We start from the raw sequence: 22984 nt of genomic DNA, 5'->3' as shown, positions 1-22984 counted from the left end.
AGACACTACCTGTCCGTCCACTTCCCAGAATCCCTCTTGCTAGCATCCATCTTGGCTGAGCGATGCGTGTGCCACCAGGAAAGACTCTGAATTAGAATGATTGGCCAAAGACCACCCGGAAACTAATCCCATCACCATAAAACCCAAGACTGCGAGCCACGCGGCAGAGCAGTTCTCCTGGGTTCCCTTACCTACTGCTCTCCACCCGGGTGCCCTTTCCCAATAAAATCTCTTGCTTTGTCAGCATGTGTCTCCTCGGACAATTCATTTCCGAGTGTTAGACAAAAGCCTAGTTTCGGGCCCTGGAAGGGGTCCCCCTTCCTGCAACACTTGCACATCATTTTTTTCCCTGAAAAATATCAGCATTTCCTCATTGATGGTAAGGAAGGTCAGGATGATGGTGAACTCAAAAAATACCCTAGGACCAAAACCCAGAAGATTTTTGTGTCATCTTTTATAACATTATTTACACTGGAAATGTAAGACAAAAGCATTAACGTGCACAGAATAAATCGAGTTTAATAAAATGCCTCCTGAATCATTATTTGATCATTTTTTAACATTGCAACTGCTTAGTTAGATACAATGGTAGTTTTTATTTGCCATGAAATACTGTACCCATGTCATGCAATTCACCCATTTCAAGTGTAAAATTCATTCATGTTTTGAAGATATTCATGGGGTTTCACAACCATATCTTCATTAAGCCAAAAAGAAAGCCATTCCTATTATGTATGGCTTAGGAAACCCAAACAGGAGCTCTATATCAACCTAGAGGGATAGAATGGGGAGGGAGATGGGAGGGTGGTTCAAAAGGGAGGGGATATATGTATACCTATAGCTGATTTACGTTGAGGTTTGACTGAAAACAACAAAATTCTGTAAAGCAATTATCCTTCAATAAAAAATTAATTAATTAAAAAAAAGTCAACGCCAATCACCCTCAACTTCACAGCTTCTAGGTGATCTTTAAGCTACATTTTGACTATAGATTTTCCTATTCTAGACATCTTACAAAAGGAAATCATACAATATGTGAATATCTGTCAATAGCTTATTTCACTTGACATAATATTTTTTTTTCATTCATGATGTAGCACATACTTCATTCCTTTTAATGGCTGAATATTATTCCATTGTATTTTCATTATCTACTCATCACCGGTGGATATTAGAGTTGTTCCCATTTTTTGGCTATTATTAATAATACTGTTGGTGTTGATGATGGACAGGGAAACCTGGCATGCTGCCATCCAAGGGGTTGCAAAGAGTTGGACATGACTGAGTGACTGAACTGAACTGAACTGAATAATGCTGTTATAAGCATTAATGCCCAAGTCTTCGTGTGGATGTGTGTCTTCATTTCTCTTCTGGGCACATGCTAGGTGTTAAGGAAATTAAAGAAATAGTCTTGTTTAGGCTTCAGAGACAAAGCAGAGCAGGCCTCTGACCTTGCTTGTAACCTGGACACTGCCCTGACTGTGAGGATACCGAGGGCCTGCTGTGAGGCCAAGATTTGTGGCACCATAGATAAATTAAGGGACAAATCTTGAAATTGTTGAGCCCCTGGAGGCACACTGGCCAACCAAGTCCCAGACTTAACAACATTCTAAGTTTTACAAGACAAAACAAGCAGTATTAACATGAAACCGGGGCTGCAGTTTGCTCACAGATGGATGATGATACCAGTTTGAGTCCTGGGATTATAAGCAGAACCCGAACTGCAATCTTTGAAGTCTCACCTCTGGATTGGACGCCCTGCCTGGGACCTTTTCCCAGCTGGGACTCCAGATGTGTTCTGACATAGGACTTCCCAGCGCTGTTTGAGTCTGGATGTTGGTCAAAACCTAGTTTGGTGACGTGTCCTCTGCTGTTTCTATTTCTCTTTTCTTTTAATGTTAGTATATTGAAAATAAGCTAGATAATTCTCTAATAAATATTGGTATCATTTATTTGTATAGAGCGAGTGGCTTAATTGTTAACAAATCCTTTGAACCTGAGACGAAAGTGAAAACCTATGGCAAAACGCTAGTTATAACACAATACTTGCTATTTTGCAGAATTGCCTAGCTGTTTTCCGAAGCAGCTGTACCACTTTGCATTCCTGTCAGTGGTGAATCGGTGTTGAAATTTTACCAATTGCTCATCAATATGTGCTATTATCGATCTTCTATTCCATTTTTCTGTAAGTTGATCCCTTGTTTTTATTCTGCTGTTTTGTATTAAGTCTTGAAATTGAGAGATGTGAATCCTCCCTCCAAGTTTGTTTTCCTGTTTTCAAGATTGGCTATTCTGGGTTCCTTGTGTTTCTATCTGAATCTTACAATCAGCTTGTCATTTTCCACCAAGAAGTCAGCTTAATTTTTACAAGAGTTCTGTTTAAATTTAGATCAAATTGGGAGTATTATCATCTTAATAGTGTAAGTCTTTTGATCCAGAAATACGGGATATCTTTCTATTCATTTAAATCATCCTTCATTTCTTTAAACCATTTTTAGTTTTGTGTTTAGGTTTCTACCTCTTGTTAAAATGTATTTGTACTTCATTTTTAACTGCCATTTGAGCTTTTTTATTTGGTAATTTTATTGTCAGTTTACTCATTGTTACTGTCTAGAAATAAAGCTAATTTGGAAACTTGCTGAATTAATTTACTATTTCTAATAGCTTTAACGTGAATTTCCTAGGATTTTCTGTGTATAATATTATAACACCTACATTAGGTATAGTTTTACTTTTTCCCTTCCAATTTTGATGTCTTGTGTTTTATTTTCTTGACTATATGCCCAAGCTAGAAAATTAATTTCTTTCAACACTGTTTTATAGCTTTCAGAGTACAAGTTTTGTACTTCTTTTGTTACATTTTTCTTAAGTATTTTTTTCTTATGAAGCTTGTACAGATTGAATTGTTTGCTTGATTTAATTTGTATTATTCATTCCTAGTGTATAGAAATACAATCAATTTTTTATATATTCATCTTATCTCCTGCAAGCCTGCTGCATTACTGAACTCTTTCATTAGTTCTAAAAGGTTTTTTAAAATGAGTTTCTAAGCAGTTTCTAAATAGAAAATCATGCCATCTGCAAATAGCACAGTTTAACGCCTTCCTTTTAAATCTGGATACCTTACATTTTTATTTTCTTGCCTAATTGCCTTGGCTAAAACCTCCAGAACAGTGTTGAAAGGGAGTTGTGGGAGGAAACATCTGTGTCTTTCATGATTAAGAAGAAACATTCAGTACCGTTGAGTTTGATGTTAACTGTGGAATGTTTGTAGATGATATTTTCAGTTTCAAGGAAACTCTCTTACATTCTTACTTTGTTAAGCTTTTTATCATGATAGAGTATTAAATTTCACAAAGTATTTTCTGAGTCTATTGAGATAATCATGTGGTCACTGACCTTTATTCTGTTGGTAGAGTATACTACATTAATTAGTTTCCAGATGTTAAAATGACTTGCTATGGCTGAGATAAATCCCAGTTGGCCATGGTATATATTATTTTCCATATGTCACTGAATTAGCTCACTAGTACTTCATTGAGGATTTTTGCATCTGTACTGATGAGATATTGGTCTGTAGTTTTATTTCCTGGTATGGTGTTTGCGGGATTATGGTATCAGATAATACTAGGCCTCAAGAATAAACAGAGAAATGTTGCCTCTTCTTTAAATTTTGGGAAAGATTTTGTGAAGAGTTAGTATTAATCCTTCTGAAATATTTGGAATTCACCAGTGAAGCTGTGTGTCTGGGCCTGGGCTTTACTTTATGAGAAGGTTTTATTACCTATTTATTTGTCTGTACTGGGTCTTAGTTGCGGCGTGCAGGTTTTTTCTAGTTGGGGCATGCAGACTTAGTTGCCCCATGACACATGGGATCTGAGTTCTTCAAGCACGGATGGAACCCACATCCTCTGCATTGTAAAGTGGATTCTTAACCGCTGGACCACCAAGGAAGTCCTGAGAAGGTTTCAAATATATAACTCCATCTGCATAATCTTTGCTCTCTCCTGACTTGCCTTCTCTTTTCAAGCTCTGTGTCCTGGGCTCATCCATTGCCTTTTCCCAGTGCAGAGTAAGAAGGAGATGGTTCTAAGGTTCTTTACCTCTGACTGTGTATGCTTGAATGACACCATCTTACTTTTTAACCTGGACACCTGACATTTTTATTTTCTTGCTTAATTGCCTTGGTTAAAGCCTTTAGTCCCTGAACCAACCGGCCTCCGAGACTTTTGACTATTGTACACTGGATTCACTATTATGTGAAAAGATCAGTTTCCTTCTTTCCCCCCACCTTTTTAAACTTTTTATTTTATTTTGGAGTATAGCCGATTAACAACATCGTTAGAGTTGCAGGTGAATAGCAAAGGGACTGAGCCATATATATACATGTATCCATTCTCCCCAAAATTCCCCTCCCATCTAGGCTTCCACACAACAATAAGCAGAGTTCTCTGTGCTATACAGTAGGTCCTTCTTGGTCATCCATTTAAAATATAGCATGTGTCCATGTCAATCCCAAACTCCCTAACTATCCCTTCCCTCTTTCCTTCCCCACCCGACCCCCAGTTAACCATAAGTTCATTCGCTAAGTCTGTGAGTCTGTATCTGTTTTGTAACTAAGTTCATTTGTTTCCTTTCTTTTTAGATTCTGTATATAAGGAATGTCATACACCATCTCTTTTTCCGTCTGATTTACTTTACTCAGTACGTCAATCTGTAGGTCCATCCAAGTTGCTACAAAAGGCATTATTTCATTCCTTTTACTCTATTATGTGAAGAGACCAATTTCCATCTTGCTTACAGCAGTCTGAATTCGTACCTCTGTTATTTCAATGTTTGAAATCACCTAAACTTATAAAAGCCAGCCTTCTTTCACATATACAGGAAAGTTATATGCCTAGTCCAACAGAATGAGAATGAGATGATTGGGTCGCATCACTGACTCAATGGGCATGATTTTGAGCAGACTCCAGGAGATGGTGATGGACAGGGAAGTCTGGTGTGCTGCATGGGGTCGCAAAGAGTCGGACACGACTGAGTAACTGAACAACAACAGAATAGACCTAGCAATTGAACTTAGTTCTGCAAGTGAAATCAGATCAGAAAGAATATTCTTGTACAAAAGGGTTGGCCATATAGAGTCAGGTGTGCATTATATGTGGGTAGAGGTGGCGCTAGTGGTAAAGAACTGCCTGCCAGTGCAGGAGACGTAAGAGATGCTGGTTTGATCCCTGAGTTGGGAAGATCGCCTGGAGGAGGGCATGGCAGCCCACTCCAGTATTCTTGCCTGGAGAATCCCATGGACAGAGGAGTCTGGTGGGCTACAGTTCATAGGGCTGCAAAGAGTCCTAAACTTTTCCAAAGTCGACTGAACCGACTTAACATGCATACAGGATGATCAGAAAATGCAATAATTTCAGGCTCACATTCCTCCACAGCAACAATTACCTGGAGCTTGGCGCAGCCCCCTTTCAGAAGGAGCATGTATCTTTAGTTCAACATGGCGTCCACTGTTCCCTACTTACAGATAATAATCCCATTTCCCTGCATCGCCTTCCCTGGGAACTACTGGCGTTTGATTTGCTATGAGAAGGAGCTATTTCAGGTCAGCATCCTAATCTCTTTTCCTGCTTGGTCGGATAACTAAATCCCCATTGTCCTAGATGTGTTCTTCCTCACCGTGGGCCTGGGATGTCGGCACACCATGCAAGACAAAGTCAAAGTGAAGGCCAGACAGACTGCAGTGATAGACACAACAGGGACTTCCCTGGTGGTCCCCTGGCTAAGACTCTGTGCTCCCAGTGCAGAGGGGCCAGTGTTCAATCCCTGGCCAGGGAACTAGATCCCAGAAGCTGCAGCTAAAGATCCCGTGAGCTACAACTAAGACCAGGCGCAGGCAAATAAATAAAGAAATATTTTTTAAGAGACAACAAGCTGTGTTTAGGTTCAGATGGTGTATCACTCACATGGACGGAGAAAGGACCAACAGACACAGGAGGTAGCTCCCGACAACCCCCTGTCCTACACCTAAAAGGGCCCAGTGACTGCCACCCTGTTCCTGAGAACTTGGCTGCAGACTGCTCCATTTTGAGGGAGGTAGAACAAACTGCCATGAAGGGTGGTCTCAGACCAGAACCTACGGGCCTCCCACCCGCTCATGCTCTGGGGGAATCATCAGGGGTCCTTCTAAACTCAGGCTAGGTGTGGTCAAGCTTTTCCTTATATGGCCTCTGTGGGTAAGTTCATGGATATTCACCATGGTGGGTCTGTCCCCCCGCAGTAGGTCTCTTTGAGAATTCGTGAGTGTTGGGGGAAGGGTGAGGGGGAAGGGATGGTTGGTTTGGATGGACATATACACACTGCTGTATTTAAATAACCAGTAAGGACCTATTCCATAGCACAGGGAACTCTGTTCAACATTATGTGGTAGCCTGGATAGGAGGGGAGTTGGGGGTAGAATAGATACATGTATATGTATGGCTGAGTTCCTTCACAGTTCACTTGAAACTATCACAACACTGTTAATCAGCTATATTTCAATAAAGTAAAAAGTTTTTAAAAATTCATGAGTATCATATTAAACTATTATAGTGAAAAGAGTCAGAATTGTTCTTTCATTTTTTCACTCTAGTAGAAAATTTAGGGAACTAAAATTGATAGTTGCCTTTCATTTCGTGAACTGGCATTTTTTTTCACCAACAATGGTTGAAAAAATATTAATATTTGGGCAGGCATATACACATTTTCTGAAATTATCTGGTATTCACGATGCCAAGGTTTGGTTTCTTAAGAGTTGAGTTAGGTGTTTGCAGAATTTTTCAAGGACCATGTATGGATTTTTTTTTCTCCTTCATACATACATTTATGCAAGCAGAGAACAAAGAACATTGATTTGTAATTTAGAGCCATTAGTGAAAGCTGTCAATTATTGAACCCTCCTTATTACCCAGACTAATCTTTAAAATCCAATCTCAACACTGTCTACCCAGTAATTCGGAGCTTTTGATTACAAGTCCTTGTACAAGTCGTTCACCCACTGTTAATTCTTGCTGCCAAGAAGGTGCTGAGAATTTAAACTATCTGCAGGGAGGAATACTCCATGTTTCTCCCTGGAAATGAACAGAGATTTGGTCTTGGGAATTTGTCTCTTGACAAATCTATCTCCAAAACAGCAACGCTGGGACTTGGAACAGCAACAACCACTGACAAGAACATGTTTTAAAATTAGTTTTCATCTCTTAGAAAAAGAGTGGCTTCCTTATTCTCACACAATCATGCCTCCCTCAAGTGAAAATCTCTTTAACTAAATGATTTGCTTAAATAAGGGTTTCCCAACATAAGTGCTTGATGCTGGGCCAGACGGTTCTTTCTTGGGGGCTGTCCTCTACATTGTAGGATGCTGTCAGAATCCCTGGATTCCACCCTCTACTCCAAGCCCTGCATGGTCATAACCAAAAATGTCTTTGAGTTACCAGCTTTTCCCAAGGAGACCAGCTTGTCAGCTCCTAGCTGCGAACCACTGATTTAGATGCTTAGTGGTATACAAAGTCACCGATTTCTGTCCCCATTAAATAACAGTGTTGTTGAACCAAACTTGAGTCCACTTGCCCACAAACAATGAAGCTGATCTACTGACACGGGGTTGTGGAGAAGGAAAGTGCAGCATTTATTACAGGTGCCAAGCAGAGTCCAGGGCAGCTAGTTCTCAGAAAGCCTGAACTCCCCGGTAGGTTTCAGCAAAACATTTTTAATGGCCAGGTGAAGAAGAGAGTTCATAAGATATGTGATCAGTTTGTGCACCATCCTCTGATAAATTGATGGTGAGGTAAGGAGCCGATGTCACACAGGTTAATATTATTAAACCTCAGGCTCCAGTCGGTCTAGGGGCTACAGTCCTCAAGTAGTTAACACCGTCCTTTGGATGGGGGTTCTAGCATCTGTAGAAAAACTCAGGAAATATTCATCAGATACTATTATCTAGGTTCTTCAGAGAGGAGCTAAAGCAGAGGATATGGGAAAGGATCTGCCCCTGGGGAAGGAACCAGCTTTGTTACAAGAGCAGATACATATTTGCGGTTCAGATCGTCATAAAGTTTAGAGACAGACAGTGAGTAAGTTCTACTATTTTTTTTCTTATTTATTTATTTATATATTTTTTTTAATTTTTATTTTTTTGACAGATACATGTTTTAATTCATATTATCATATAAAATAAAATCATATTATGAATTTTTGGCTATATGAAACTTTTAGTATTTTATTCATTTTCATAGTTTTACAGTATTAGTAAAAATAATGGCCGTTATAAATAAGTATAAAATGGAAGTTGATGAAAAAATAACCCCAAGTCTTCCGTGACTCCCACCCTCCCACCAAAAAACTAGCTAGTATATGGCAAATATACTTTTCACGCATTATCTTTAGGCATATATTCACTTTGTAGTGGTGGATGGTTTAGTCGCTAAGTCGTGTCTGACTCTTGTGATCCCACGGACTGTAGCCTGCCAGGCTCCTCTGTCCATGGGGTTTTCCAGGCAAGATTACTGGAGTGGGTTGCCATTTCCTTCTCCATATTTATATTTATTTATTTATTTACTTACTTACTTAGCCCACCCGCTCCCCCTCCCCGTCCCCGTCCCCCTCCCCCTCGGTCTTCTCTCTGTCTCTCTTGCTGTTTCATTCAGGTTAGGGAATTAAAAAAACAAAACAAAACAAAACACAAACAAACAAACAAACAAAACCCCGGTATTTCTGCAGGTCAGAAGTAGACATGGAACACAACAGACTGGTTCCAAATAGGGAAAGGAGTCCATCAAGGCTGTATGTTGTCACCCTGCTTATCCAGCTTACATGCTGAGTACACATCATGAGAAACGCTGGGTGGGATGAAGAACAAGCTGGAATCGAGGTTGCCCGGAGAAGTACCAATCCCCTCAGATATGCAAGTTCTACCATTTTTTTTAAGGTGACAAGTCCCTTTTGTTTAGCAATTGGAAGAGCAAAAGGAAGTTGTCAGGGTTTTTCTGCAATAAATAGTTCTTCTGCTTCTCTTTCCAGTGGCAGAGTCTGGAGAAGACGCGCAGAAATGGCACCTCGCAAGGGGAAAGAAAAGAAGGAAGAACAGGTCATCAGCCTCTGCCCTCAGGTGGCTGAAGGAGAAAATGTATTTGGTGTGTGCCACATCTTCACATCCTTCAAGGACACTTTTGTGCACATCACTGATCTCTCTGGCAAGGAAACCTCTGCCATGTAACTGGTGGGATGAAGGTGAAGGCTGACCGAGATGAGTCCTCTCCATATGCTGCCATGTTGGCTGCCCAGGATGTAGCCCAGAGATGCAAGGAGCTGGGCATCACTGCCCTCCACATCAAACTCCGGGCCACAGGAGGAAATAGGACCAAGACTCCTGGACCAGGGGCCCAGTCATCGATCAGAGCCCTCGCCTGCTGAGGGATTAAGATTGGGCGGACTGAGGATGTCACCCCATCCCCTCTGACAGCACCGGCAGGAAGGGAGGTCGCCGTGGTCACCGTCTGTGAACAAAACTCTTCAAATTATTGCTTTCTGTTAATAAATTGCTTTGATGTAAAAAAAAAAATAAAAAACAAATTAAAAAAATAAATAGTTCTCACTAAACTGTGAGAGAAAAAGCAAAAACTAAAGTTAATATTATTTACTGGAAACGGAGTTTGAAGGTAAAGCTAAAAGGTGGAGACTCAATAATGGTAAACAGTTTATACATAAATAAACTTAGGCTTAAACAAGAAGACTTCTTTTTCTTCCTCTTTTCTAACAGAAAATTCTGTAGTGGGTAGCCCAGGGCTAGTGCAGGGGAACTTTCGTTGCCATTATCTTTTAGGTTCATTCTATCTTTCCACTTTGCCATCTTTGCCACTTGATTTCATCCTCAAAGTTGTCTCATGGTAGTCACAGGCTTCTGTTGCACCAGTCATTGCATCAGCATTCCAGGAAACAGGAAAACTATAAAAGGCTAAATGCCAAACTGAGTCAGCATTCTTTAAGGAGTTTTCATAGAAATTCTACTCAGTAGCTTCCACTTAAATCTCACCGTCCAAAAATAGTCAGATTGTGAAAACTAGTCTACTTTAACCTTTGCTTATAGCTACCTGGACTTGTCAGAGCACTGTTACTATGACACACAGGATGAATGGATACTGCTCAGGCAATGTTGGCCTGTCAGCCTCAGAAAGACAATGTTAAAGTAGGACTGGGAGAAATATTAGAATTACTTTTAATGTTTCACAAGCATGTTAATTATGCATGATTTTCCAATTTTTGCCATTGTTTGAGTACCACATCTTCCTTTTCTTAGTCTTGGCTTTTGGATATATTCATTTGTTTAACTTGATTTTTATTTGTTTGCAAAAAGAACTTTATAGCACACTATAAATGAAAACTGGTTTACCCCTAGCCTGGAGTCACAACCCTCTATAGAATTTCCATACTCTGTCAGCTTTCTCTCACAATTCTCCTAGGCATGGTTCATCTGACATTGGTACTATTGGCATTCAGGACCAGATAATCTTTGTTGTGGTAATCTGTCTGTCCTAGACAAGGTAGGATGTTCAGCAGCATCCCAGGCCTCTATCCATGAGATGTTAAATGTCAGTACTACAAACAAAATGTCTTTTGGAGGGGGACTTCTCTGATGGTCCACAGGTTAAGACTGCACATGCTAGTGCAGGAGGCCCAGGTTCCATTCCTATTCGGGGAACTAGATCACACATGCTGCATCCAACAGCCTAATGCCACAACAAAGATTCAGCACAGCAAAAAAAAAAAAAAAAGTCTCCTTGGGGGCAAGGACAGCCAATGTTTACCTGATGGAAACAATGGTATCACCTCTTATTCCTATAATAAATTCTTTTTCTATAATACTCATTTTAGTTATGCTTCTCTGATGGAATTCTGATGGATACAGAAGATAATACTAAAATACAAAAAAATTAATAATATAAAGTACTTGTGGGATTTTCACATAGAAAGGATTCCAAGCCTGAAGTTGAGTCTCTGCCAAATAGGGAGATTAAAAAGCACAAAACCCTGCTAGTACCCAACAGTCTCTCCTCCTAGTGGGACCAAAACCTAAAGAGAATTGAAATGGAAATAGTTTTTCTCTAAGTGAGTTAATGTAATTTTGTGCCTTGCCTAGTACCGCCAAACACCAAGCCACACTCCTCTGTGCTGGGAAACATTGATCTGATCTAACTAATGGAGAGGAAACCCAGCAACGGAAGGAGATGTATCCAAGACCTGGGCAGAGGAGCAACACACTTCGGTAATTCCTGTATTTTCTAAACCTTGGACATCTTCAAATTTGTGAACATCCCACTGTGGGTTTAAGAATATCAAGACATTCAGGTATCTATGAGTCTTGGATCCTAGAACAGGGGCCCCCAACCTCTGGGATCTAAGGCCTGGTGACCTGAGATGGAGCTGATGTAATAATAATAGAAATAAAGTGCACAATAAATGTAATGCACTTGAATCATCCTGAAACCATTTCCCCATGCCCTCCCTCATCCCCTATCCCACTGACTTCCATGGAAAAATTATCTTCTGTAAAACTTGTCCCTGGTGACAAAAAGGTTGGGCACTGCTGCCTTAGAACACAAGCTAAGAGGCGCCATGCAACCACAACGTCACATTAAGTGAGTTTGGTAACCAGCTACATCCCCAGCACTCTTCAAGGTAATGTGCATTAGACTTTGGCTTATCAAATGGTTTTGGTACTTGCCCTCATGGACTATAAAGCCGAATGCTTGATTTATTTAAAAAGTAAAATGAAACAAGATTAATAATAACATAGCAACAATACAACACATTCTCATTCCACATCAAAATCACTTATTATTATTTCAAGTTAAAAAAAAAATTGCACTGACCTTTTCTTCTTTTCATGAGTATTTGTTGATGGGTTTTGTCCCCCGAAAAGAGACCCTGACCTTCAACTGGACTCAGTCTTTCACTGAAATTCACAGAATCATTTTTCTTCTTTGGACATTCAATTAGAACTGGCACAGAACCATAGCTCCTTGAGCTAAAAAAAAAAAACGAAACAACACTACATTATTTTATTTCTGTCCATGGGGGAAAAAAATCAATAGATTTTCGAGTCATACTTGATTTAATTTTCATTGTAATGCTAAAATACATGCCTATGGTTCTATGTAGGACTACAAAAGAGGAGTTAAAAGGTTAAATGGCAGACAAGCTGAAGATCAGTGGCCTCTTACAGGGGTGGCATCAGACTTTTGGACCTCATTTGCATATATGGCTTATTTGCATATGGACCTTATCTGGATATGAACCTCAGTTGCACTTGCAAATCTTATTCGGTTAATAAGAACTATGTCCACCCATAGGCAAGGAAGATTTCCCTGCATCTAACCTAGGAGAAACTTGGGTACTTAAACTTACTTTTCCCCATCACTGGGATTATTAAATTTGTAATTCAAAACTGAGGTTTAAATTCTCCACAAAGCTGAGACGATGTTCGTATAGGGTGGAAAGACATCCATCTGCCTTCAACTGATAATACCTTTAATATGCAGGGAGGCTTAGTGCTCTGTGCCTTATGATCAGTTATAGAAGTTCATTCTTCCACGCCTCTGGGCTCAGACATGAAGGAAGCCCATAAGTAGCAAGAGCCGGTCCCTATGACCTTAAGGTAGGAGGTAACCACTGAGAATCCACAGCCCCAGGGCCCATCCCGCTGTGCTCACAGCCTCCAGACCACTCCTCCGAAACTATTCCCTGGGAGCGTAAATCCCAAACCAGACACCTGAATCTGGAGGTTCTAAACTGATCTCTGCAGGCAGTCCTTCCTCGAAGGGCCTCTTTCTCATCGGCTGTGCCCCTTCAGTGTTAATCCGAGCCTTGTTAAAAACCAAAATAGAGCTGGGTCAGGTTGAATTTGAGAGATTTCACATTCAACTCCACGTCTCTTGGAGAAACGATTTTATCTGGTAACTCTGGGACTTTACACCCGTTTTAAATATAGAGGTGGGTGCATGGAGATCCCAAACTCCGTAGCTAACCCTTCTCCCTGCGCTTCCCTGAGGTAACTGCAAATTCATTCTCTAAGTCTACGAGTCTTTTTCTGCTTTGTAAATAAGTTCATTTGTATCATTTCTTTTTAGATTTCACAGGTAAGCAATATGGGTTTCCCAGGTGGTGCAGTGGTTAAGAATCCGCCTGCCAGTGCCGGAGAGGGACAGATGGGGGTACAATCCCTGGGTCTGGAAGATCCCTTGGAGAAGGAAATTGCAACTCGCTCCAGTATTCTTGCCTGGAGAATCCCATGGACAGAGGAGCCTGGCGGGCTACAGTCCATGGGTTTGAAAAAGAGTTGGACACAATTGAGCACACGTGCACACACATGCATATAAGCACTATATTTCTCTATCACAGACTCTATCTAGTCCACACTCTAGAGGAGAAGACACGCCGTGGCATGAATACCTGGAGGACACACTCATAAGGGTGTCTTGAATCCTGCCGCCACACTCAGCCTGCAAAAGCCTTCCAAGATTGTGACTGGATCTCACTGAAGGTATAGAACAATTTGGGGGAAATTGTCATCTTAACAATATGGAGTCTTTTGATACCTATAGTACTATATTTATCATTTCTCTTAAGGATTATTGTAGCTTTCCTGTTGGATCATGAACTCTAAAGATATCAGTTATGGTGATCTGTAACCAACTGCATAGGACTTTTTGAACTTAAGATGATTAAAAAAATTTTTTTTCTTTTTTAAATTAATTTTATTGGAGCGTAGTTGCTTAATAATGCTGTGTTAGTTTCTGCTGTATAGCAGAGTGAATCAGCTCCATGCATATATATATCCCCTCTTTTTTGGATTTCCTTCCCATTTAGGTCACTGCAGAGCACTGAGTTGGGCTTCCCAGTTGGTGCTAGTGGTAAAGAAATCACCTGCCAGTGCAGGAGACATAAGAGATGCAGCTTGGATCCCTGGGTCAGGAAGATCCCCTGGAGGAGGGCGTGGCAACCCACTCATGTTCTTGCCTGGAGAATCCCATGAACAAAGAAGCCTGGCAGGTTATAGTCCAAAGGGTTCCAACAAGTCAGATACGACTGAATCGACTTAGCATGCATGCAGAGGACTGAGTTGAGATCCCTGGGCTACACAATAGATTTTCATTACTTCTCTATTTTATTCATAGTATCAACAGTGTATATTTGGGATTGACAAAGATGACTTTTAAAATATACTTTTTTCCCCCCTATTTTGGATCAGAGGCTATAAAGATGAAGCTTGGAATTCTCTGAAGACTTCTTTGCTATTAATTTGAAAGAACTTTCTAGACTTGATGCCATCACACAAAAGAAAGCAAATCCAATCATGTTTTTGCCCCCCTACTCTGAATCTAACTTTGCGTGAAGTCTGTATCACACCTGGACTTGCCTTTTTCGATTTTAAAACTTAATAATATAGTTTCAGTAGTAAATAAGAGAACTTTCACATCATATACAGGGAAAATGAGGTCCAGCAAGCTGAACTGACCAGACTAGAAACTCACTCAGCTGGTCCCCTAACTTTCAGCCCCATATTATTTCCGGTACCTCAGGGTACTCTTGAACTATCCCAAGAGAGTAATTCAGATGCAATGGATTTAGCCCTCCCTGGTTCAGCAGTATTTGACATTCCACATAACATGTACTTGAAATTCAGTGTCTCTGCTGGTGGCTGCTTCCTGTATACATGAGCTATGACCAGGAGGACAGAGAAGAAATTTTACAAGTAGCTTCAGAGGTAAAATGCATGATTAACATCATACTGCGCTTTCCTAGTGGCTCAGATGGTGAAGAATCTGCCTGCAATGCAGGAGACCCATGTTGGATCCATGGGTTGGGAAGATCCCCTGGAGAAGGGAATGGCTACCCACTCCAGTGTTCTTGCCAGGAGAATCCCATGGACAGAGGAGCCTGTTGTACTTCAGTCCATGGGATCCCAAAGAGTGACCCTTTGGTCATGACTTGGACATGACTGAACGACTAACACACACACACATTATACCATTCTGCCTCCACTTGCAAGTGGTGAATTCCCAAAGGCTCAGATGTCTCTGTTTTACAACCCACTCTGTTAATCTTGACTGGGAAATCTCATGGACAGAGAAGCCTGGTGGGCTACTCCATAGGGTCACAAAAGAGTTGGATACAACTTAGCGACTAAACAACAAAAACAACTTTCCAGAGCATAGAAACTCTATGTGAATTTTCATAGAGTTTGAAGAAATGGGTCATGAGGCAGAAAGAATACACAAGTCACTTTAGCTAAGAGTGAAAATATATTATTTCAGGGACTGAATCTCCAGATCACTCCCCAGAGATCAAAAAAGGAAGATAGTCCATTTGTAGTAGGATCTGCCAAAAAAGACTCACCTCAGTCAACCATTATGGTTATCTCCATTTATTTTGCTAAAATACTCATGCAAATCCCATTGGCTTGTGTCCCGGGCTCTACAAAGGCCGCCATATTGCCATCAGGGCTTGGACAGACTGATTGGAAAATCAGTCATCTCAGTTTAAAAATGATTTAACACAGCCAATTCAAGAGCTCTTCCTCACACTAGCCTACAACACCACCCTGTCCAATGGTCCTTCTGCTACTTTCCAGCATTCTCTTTTTAAATTTTTTTTAAATTAGAGGATAATTGCTTTACAGTATTGTGTTGGTTTCTCCCAGACAATATGAATCAACCATAAGCCATAAGTATAGATATATCCCCTTCTTCTTGAGTCCAGCATTCTCTTTGATGCTGTATTCAAATATACTCTGATTTACATGTGCTATGTGCATCTTGTAAAGTCTCCAAAACTGAGGTGTCCTTTTTCCATTTAAACTCATGACTACGTTTTCAGTCTTTGAACATTTTTTTAAATACCATTTTATAGCTATCCATTTCCACTGTGTTTCTGCTGAACTTGATTATTCTCTATACTTCAAGTGATAATATTCATGTTTGTGTATATACATAGATATGTACAGAAGTGTGTACACAAATACATACATATATGCATATACATATGCACACATGTACAGAAGTGTGGAAAAGCAGAAAGGCAGAGTAGGAGGGGTTAAGCATGATCACGTTGATTTTTCTTTCCTTATTTAGTCATGAATGGCACTGGCTGAAGGCATTTTAAAGAACATCCATTCTCAATATCCTCCTGATCTCATTTATCTCCCTCAACAGAACTGAGGCACAGTGGGAACCTCACCTACTGCTTGAGTTTTCAAAAGAATTACTATGGTAAATGGTAAAAGAGAAAAAAAAAATCCACAGCTTTTTCATAAATATGCTACTATAAATGCACAGTTTCAAGATTTAAAAACATACTGTAAACCTGCCCAAAGTGAAGCTCTATGGCTGAGTGCCTCATTTAAAAAAAAATTTTTTTAAAAACCAGTGTGTTTTTTTTTCTAACTGGAGGATAATTGCTTTACAATGTCGTGTTAGTTTCTGCTGTACAAAGAAGTGAATCAGCCATATGCATTCATATAGCTCCTCCCTCTTGGAACTGCTTCCCAGCCTCACCTTCCCCTCCCAGCCCGCCCACCTAGTAGGTCCCGGACAGAGCACCAAGCTGAGCTCCCCGTGCTACAAAGCAGCTTCCCACTAGCTAGCTCTTTTCCACATGGTGGTGTATGCGTGTCGGTCCTAACCTCCCAGTTAACCCCACCTCCTCTCCCTCGCCTGTGTCCACTCGTCCGTTCTCTTCATCTGTATCTCTATTCCTGCCCTGCAAATAGGTTCATCTGTACCACTTTTCCAGATTCCACATATATCCATTAATATACGGTATTTGTTTTCCTCTTTCTGACTTACCTCACTCTAGGTCCATCCACATCTCAGAAATTACTCAATCTTGTTTCTTTTTATCCGACTTGTTTTTAAAAGTGTTTCAAAGGTGATCAATCTGAGTAGCAGTTGTCAAGCAGCAGCTGGCACCCTACCCTCCCTAATTTTAAGAATAATGGAGGACTTCCCTGGTGGTCTAGTGGTTAAGAATTCACCCACCAATACAAGGGACACCGGTTCGATCCCTGGTCCAGGAAGATTCCGCATGTCAGAGAGCAACTAAGACTGTACTACAACTACTGAAGCTTGTGTGCCTAGAGCCCATGCTTCCCAACAAGAGAGACCAGAGAACCCCAGCTAGAGAGTAGCTTCCATTCTCTACAACTAGAGAAAAGCCTGTGCAAGAGCAAAGACCCAGCACAGCCAAAAATAAATAAACAAACAATTTAAAAAAAAAAGAATAATGGAGGTAATGTCAACAAGTGATTAAAATGTGTTGAATGCTTACATGTATGAGTACACAAATGTGGAATTATTTCATTAAACTGTGAACAGAATCCTGAGAGATAAATGCTTTGTCCCTATTTTAAAATGAGAAGACAGGCAATCAAGGGCCATAAATGCTGTCGTGTGTTACAAAATTCTGATATTGAATGAAACTGTCTGAAATTGGCAAGTCTAATTGTGCCACTGGTATCTTCACTTGGAAACTTTCTACTACATTGGAGCTGATTTTATGTAGCAAGTTTTTAAAGAGTATATGATGTAAACATCATAAGAATCAGTGGTCAGTGGTATAAAACCCCAGTAGGATAGCAGATGAAATGTATACTCAAGTGAAAGTATACTTTCTTTATCCTACCTTTGATCCACATAGTTCTTTGTTATGGTCATTGAAATATACATGTGTGCATCTCAGTCAAAAGATTACAAACTGCAAGAGACAAGTGAAAGAATAATCTTTGATATAAAATAGATAGCTAGTGGAAAGCTGCTATATAGCACAGGAGGTGACTTTGGTGCTCTGTGAAGACCTAGAGGGGTGGGATGGTTAGGAGAGGGAGGCGCTAGAGGGTGGTGATAAATGTACACTTATAGCTGACTCATGTTGTACAACAGAAACTAACACAAATTATAAAGCAATTATCCTCCAATTAAAAACAATCCTATAAGAAACCATTACGGGAAAGCATATTTTTAAAATAATGTGTATATATGTATAACCTAATCACTTTGTTGTACAACAGCAATTACCAGCATTGTAAATCAATTATACTTCAATAAAAATAATAAAACATTTAAAAAAGAATAATCATTGAGCCAAGTGCCAATTTTCATCAGTCAGCCATGTAGGCAATTCACTGTTTTGTTTTGATGGAAATGAAATTCGTCAGAGGCAAGACAAAGAAATTAAACAAAAATTTTTCTCTGCCTAATTTGGCCTCCTCCCGCCCCTCCAGTGTGCCCCTGACTTCTGCATTAACCAGACCTCCCCAATGGCAGAAATACCTGCCCAACAATAAAGGTCAATTTTTCTCCTTCTGGTATCAGCCATGTAACTGGTTGGAGGATAAGATTCCTTTCTCAATACTGTAAAGGTTCATGATGACCCATCACTCGCCTTGTATTTTGGTGAGATTTATGGACCATGCCAACATATCATTTCCCTTAAAGATAAAGATTGGTGCAGAGCAGACTGGTCCTATGACCTGGGGACATAGTGGCCACACCTATACTTACTTATGACCTTATTAATGTAACCAGCTATATTGCTGGTATTCTGCCTATTTTATGAGATTATTGCTTCTAGTATTACAAATGTTTGACTGAGCCTCTGATAAAAATAACGATGACTTCGCAACATGGAATGATTGACCAATAATATAGTTCTATGAGATCAACGACTGTGATACTGTAACTGTAAATATGGGAAGAAGCAATAAGAGGCAACAGTTTCCAGGATCATAAAAGACCAGTAAGATAGATGGTCTGGAGGCCTTTGCTTACTGTTAACAGAGGCCTAGTCCAGTAATGTCTTTTCCCCCATTGCTCCGTGGTTAAGAGTCTGCCTGCTAATGCAGGAGACATGGGTTCGAACCCTGGATTGGGAAGATCCCTTGGAGGAGAAAATGGTAACTTGTTCCCGTATTGTTGCCTGGGAAATTCCATGGACAGAAGAAACCTGGTGGGCTCCAGTCCACAGGGTCACAAAGAGTTGAGCACAGCTAAGCACACACAGAGTCCAGTAATAATGGCACATTGAGCGGCCCACCAACAAAACCCTCATCTGACTTGCAAATGAGCGTTTCTAGCACCATAGGACAAATGGGTCCTGAAATGCCTCCCAAGCCTTGTTTGAAATTAAGACCGAAAGAGAGGGGATTGTAAAATAAAGAATGTTGGCCATCATTCAGCTGGACGAGAATCAAGTCATTAGCCACTGCAGTCATCAACCTACAACACACCCTGAAAGGAATTCAGGGCAAAGACCAGGATGAGGCATTTTGTGCTCTGGGCTAACTGGCAGATATTTTCAAGAGAAAATATGAACCAAGTTCAGAGCTTGAACTCAGTAACACAGTGTTGCCATAAATGCTTGGGAACTATTCCTACTATACCCATTACACAGATGAGAGAACTAAAACGGATAGTAATTTGCTTGACGTCTAGCAAGTAAATAAGTAAGTAACATGTCTGGGATTGGACCTGGGAAAATTCGGCTTCAGGAAATTGCAGTTTTCTATTTCTAAAATCTGAAGTGGGGACTTCTCAGGTTAGCGACTTTTCCAATCACAATGTCAGTGATGGAATTTATTGCAGGATTTGCATTTCAGTAATCACCATTCACTGTGAGAAGTGCTTGTTCAAAGTCATTTGCTGAGTTCTCCAATCACCCAGTGATACTTCCAATGAATCCATTAGAAAAAGCCTTTTCTGAGCACCAACTAATCTGTGCTTATTAATGAATAATTAGTGTGCAGCATCGAACTCTCTCTTATCCAGACAATGCAAAACCAGGCAGGAAACAGGGATGATTTATATATAAACAAAGAGGATTATGCAAGCTCCTTCACAAATTAATGGAGGTAATAAAAAAACCTCACAGCCAGTTTTACACCTAAGCCTTCCCATATTTCAAAATAAAGGCAACTGAAAAGGTTGGTAAGAGTGATGTGCTGAAAGCCAGATCACACTGCCTTGCAAGAGCTGATTGCCAAGCATTTTGTGAGCTTGCTGTAAATATAACCATTATCAATGAATTTAAAACCAAGCAATGTTCTAATCCCCTATGAAAGAGATAGTTAACACTATTGCAATGAGCAGTGCTGAAGCTGAAAGAGGTTTCAAGGTAATGAGTCTAGATCTAGTGAGGGTGAACAATCATTTCAAGTGGATTACATATCAGATACAGTGACAAGCTTAATGGGAAGAACAGAGTGAGAGGCGGTGCCATCGGTCAAATCATGATTGAACTGCAACCGTGTTCTATCTACTGAGACACAAGATCACAAAAATCAACCAAACATCATCTGGATATCAATTAGCTCTATGGAATTTACAATAAATAACATCCTATTTCTATTAGTCATTGTAAACGGTGTGTTACACATCCTTTACATCAAGACTACCCGTAATGAACGTATTTACATATAATATGTTTAACAATTATAAGTATTTTCTCACTATCCCATAAAAAAAGTTTTTTTTTAATGGCCATGTAGATAAATGGCTACTATATAAGAAAATTATAAAGGTCATCATATCATCACCTATTCTACTTTACTGTATCTGTATAACAGAGTCCACCAAAACTAAGTAATTTGATTGTTTTTGAGTTGTTTCTGATGAGTTAAAGATTATTTTGTTTATTTAGTACTTTTTATGACTATTTATTACTATTATTTATATTACTACTATTTATTATTTCTTTTTTTTTTTTTTTTTTTTTTTTGCTGTATTGCAGCATGTGGGATCCTAGTTCCCTGACCAAGGATGCAACTCATGACCCCTACAGTGGAAGCACAGAATCTTAAACACTGGACTGCTAGGGAAGTCCCAGTGATCTGATTTTTCACTACATACAACTCAGTGAAAAATACATACAGTCACCCCTCCATATTCATATCTGCAGCTTTCGAATCTGTGGATTCAACCAACTGCAGATCAAAAAGATCTGAGAAAAAAACCCAGCAAGTTCCAGAAAGCAAAACTTGAGGTTGCCATTCCATTTACATTGTATCAGGTATTATAAGGGCTTCCCTGGTGGCTCAGAGGGTAAAGAATCTGCTTGCTTTGTGGGAGACCCGGGTTTGATTCCTGGGTCGGGAAGACTCCCTGGAGAAGGGAATGGAAACCCTCTCCAGTATTCTTGCCTGGAGAATTCTATGGACAGAGGAGCCTGGTGGGCTACAGTCCATGAGGTCGCAAAGAGTTGGACATGACTGAGTGGCTAACATCTTCACTTTCAGTTTCAGGTGTTATAAGTAACCTGAAGATGATTTAGGGAGAATGTGACAGGTTATGTGCAAATACTGTGCTATTTTATATATGGACTCTAGCACCATGGTGTTTGTTATCCATGGAGTGGATTCCTGAAACCAGCTCTCCACAGATACACAGACAACTGTGGTGAGAAATATATTTCATGTCTCACTACCCATGCGCACACACATATGTACAACAGAAATAAAATTTTACAAATCTATAATTTCTTTGTCAAATGCAATGACCTTCAATATTTTCTTCCTTCTGTTCTGTTCTATTTTGTTCTGTTCTATCCTACTTCATTTAAGATGTTGGTTTCAAAAAATAAATATCCATACACATACATACATAAAATGTTGGTTTCAAATCTTACTGAATGCCAGTAATCCATTGTGACCTGTCAGAGACTCATGTAAGAGTGCTCCCCAACAAATAGATGGCAAGATAACATCATTTTCATTAAAAAATACATTTTTCATAAAAAAATACATGTACTAATGCAATAATCATGTATTTTTTACATAAAAACACATTTTTCATTAAAAAAACTATTGCCATAATTGCAACCTCATGCACTATACAGTTCGTGGAATTCTCCAGGCCAGAATACTGCAGTGGGTAGCCTTTCCCCTCTCCAGGGGATCTTCTCAACCCAGGGACTGAACCCAGGTCTCCCGCATTGCAGGTGGATTCTTTACCAGCTAAACCACAAGGGAAACCCAATCATTTCACAGTATATGTAAATCAAGTCATCACATCATATGCCTTAAACTTATATAGTGACATATGTCAACTGTTTCTCAATAAAACTGGGAAAAAAGCCCATAGACTGGAATAGGGATTTAAAAAGAAATGTGTTACAGAGATACGGTGAGACATAGAGGGACCTTAGGTTGTTATGTATATTGTTATATGAAAGAAGCCGATCTGAAAGGCTACATACTGTATGAGTCCCACTCTATGTCATTCTTGGAAAAGCAAAGCAATGGAGACAGTAAGTAGATCAGTGGTGGCCAGGAGTCGAGGGGAGGATGATAAACAGGAGAGCAAGAGGAATCTGTGGGCAGTGCAACCTCTATGCTTGACACTATCATGGTGGATACAGGGCATTATGCATTTGTCAAAACCACAGAAATATGCAAACACAAACAGTGAACCCAAACGTAAACTATGGACTATGGTGAACAAAGATGCATTGATATGAGTCCATCCACTGTGAGAAATGCCTCACACTAAGAGTAAAGGACTTCCAGCGGTTAAGAATCAGCCTCCCAATGCGGGGGGATGAGGGTTCAATACCTGGTCGGGTAACTAAGTTCCCACAGGCCACAAAGCAACTAAACCTGTGTGCTACAACTAGAGAATCCATGCACCACAGTGCCAGAGCCCACAAGACACAAGGAATAAATAAAATTTATTAATGGAAGCTATGTAGGGGAGAAGGAGTATATGGAAGCTTGCTGTATTTTCTGCACAATTTTCTTATAAAACAAAGCCTATCCTAAAAAAATAACATTTATTTTAAAATGTAGACTAGAATGGAGATTAAATGTAGCATTTCCTATGGCATTAGTGGAAACTGGTCTTTTTTTTTTTTTTTGCAGAACTGACAAGCTCCATCTTTACTAGTGGTGACATTTTAATAT

At 40.0% G+C, this 22984-nt stretch overlaps 1 pseudogene; it reads left to right on the top strand.

The window, feature by feature from the left end:
• The first annotated feature begins 9069 nt into the window (after positions 1–9069).
• LOC122693299 lies at positions 9070–9598 on the top strand (annotated as a pseudogene).
• The last annotated feature ends 13386 nt before the right edge of the window (positions 9599–22984 follow it).

The sequence above is a fragment of the Cervus elaphus genome, chromosome 5 (assembly GCF_910594005.1).
Source record: "Cervus elaphus chromosome 5, mCerEla1.1, whole genome shotgun sequence".
NCBI classification, from domain to species: domain Eukaryota; kingdom Metazoa; phylum Chordata; class Mammalia; order Artiodactyla; family Cervidae; genus Cervus; species Cervus elaphus.
The sequence above is the reverse complement of the archived record's forward strand: the minus strand, read 5'-3'. Positions and strand labels throughout refer to the sequence as shown.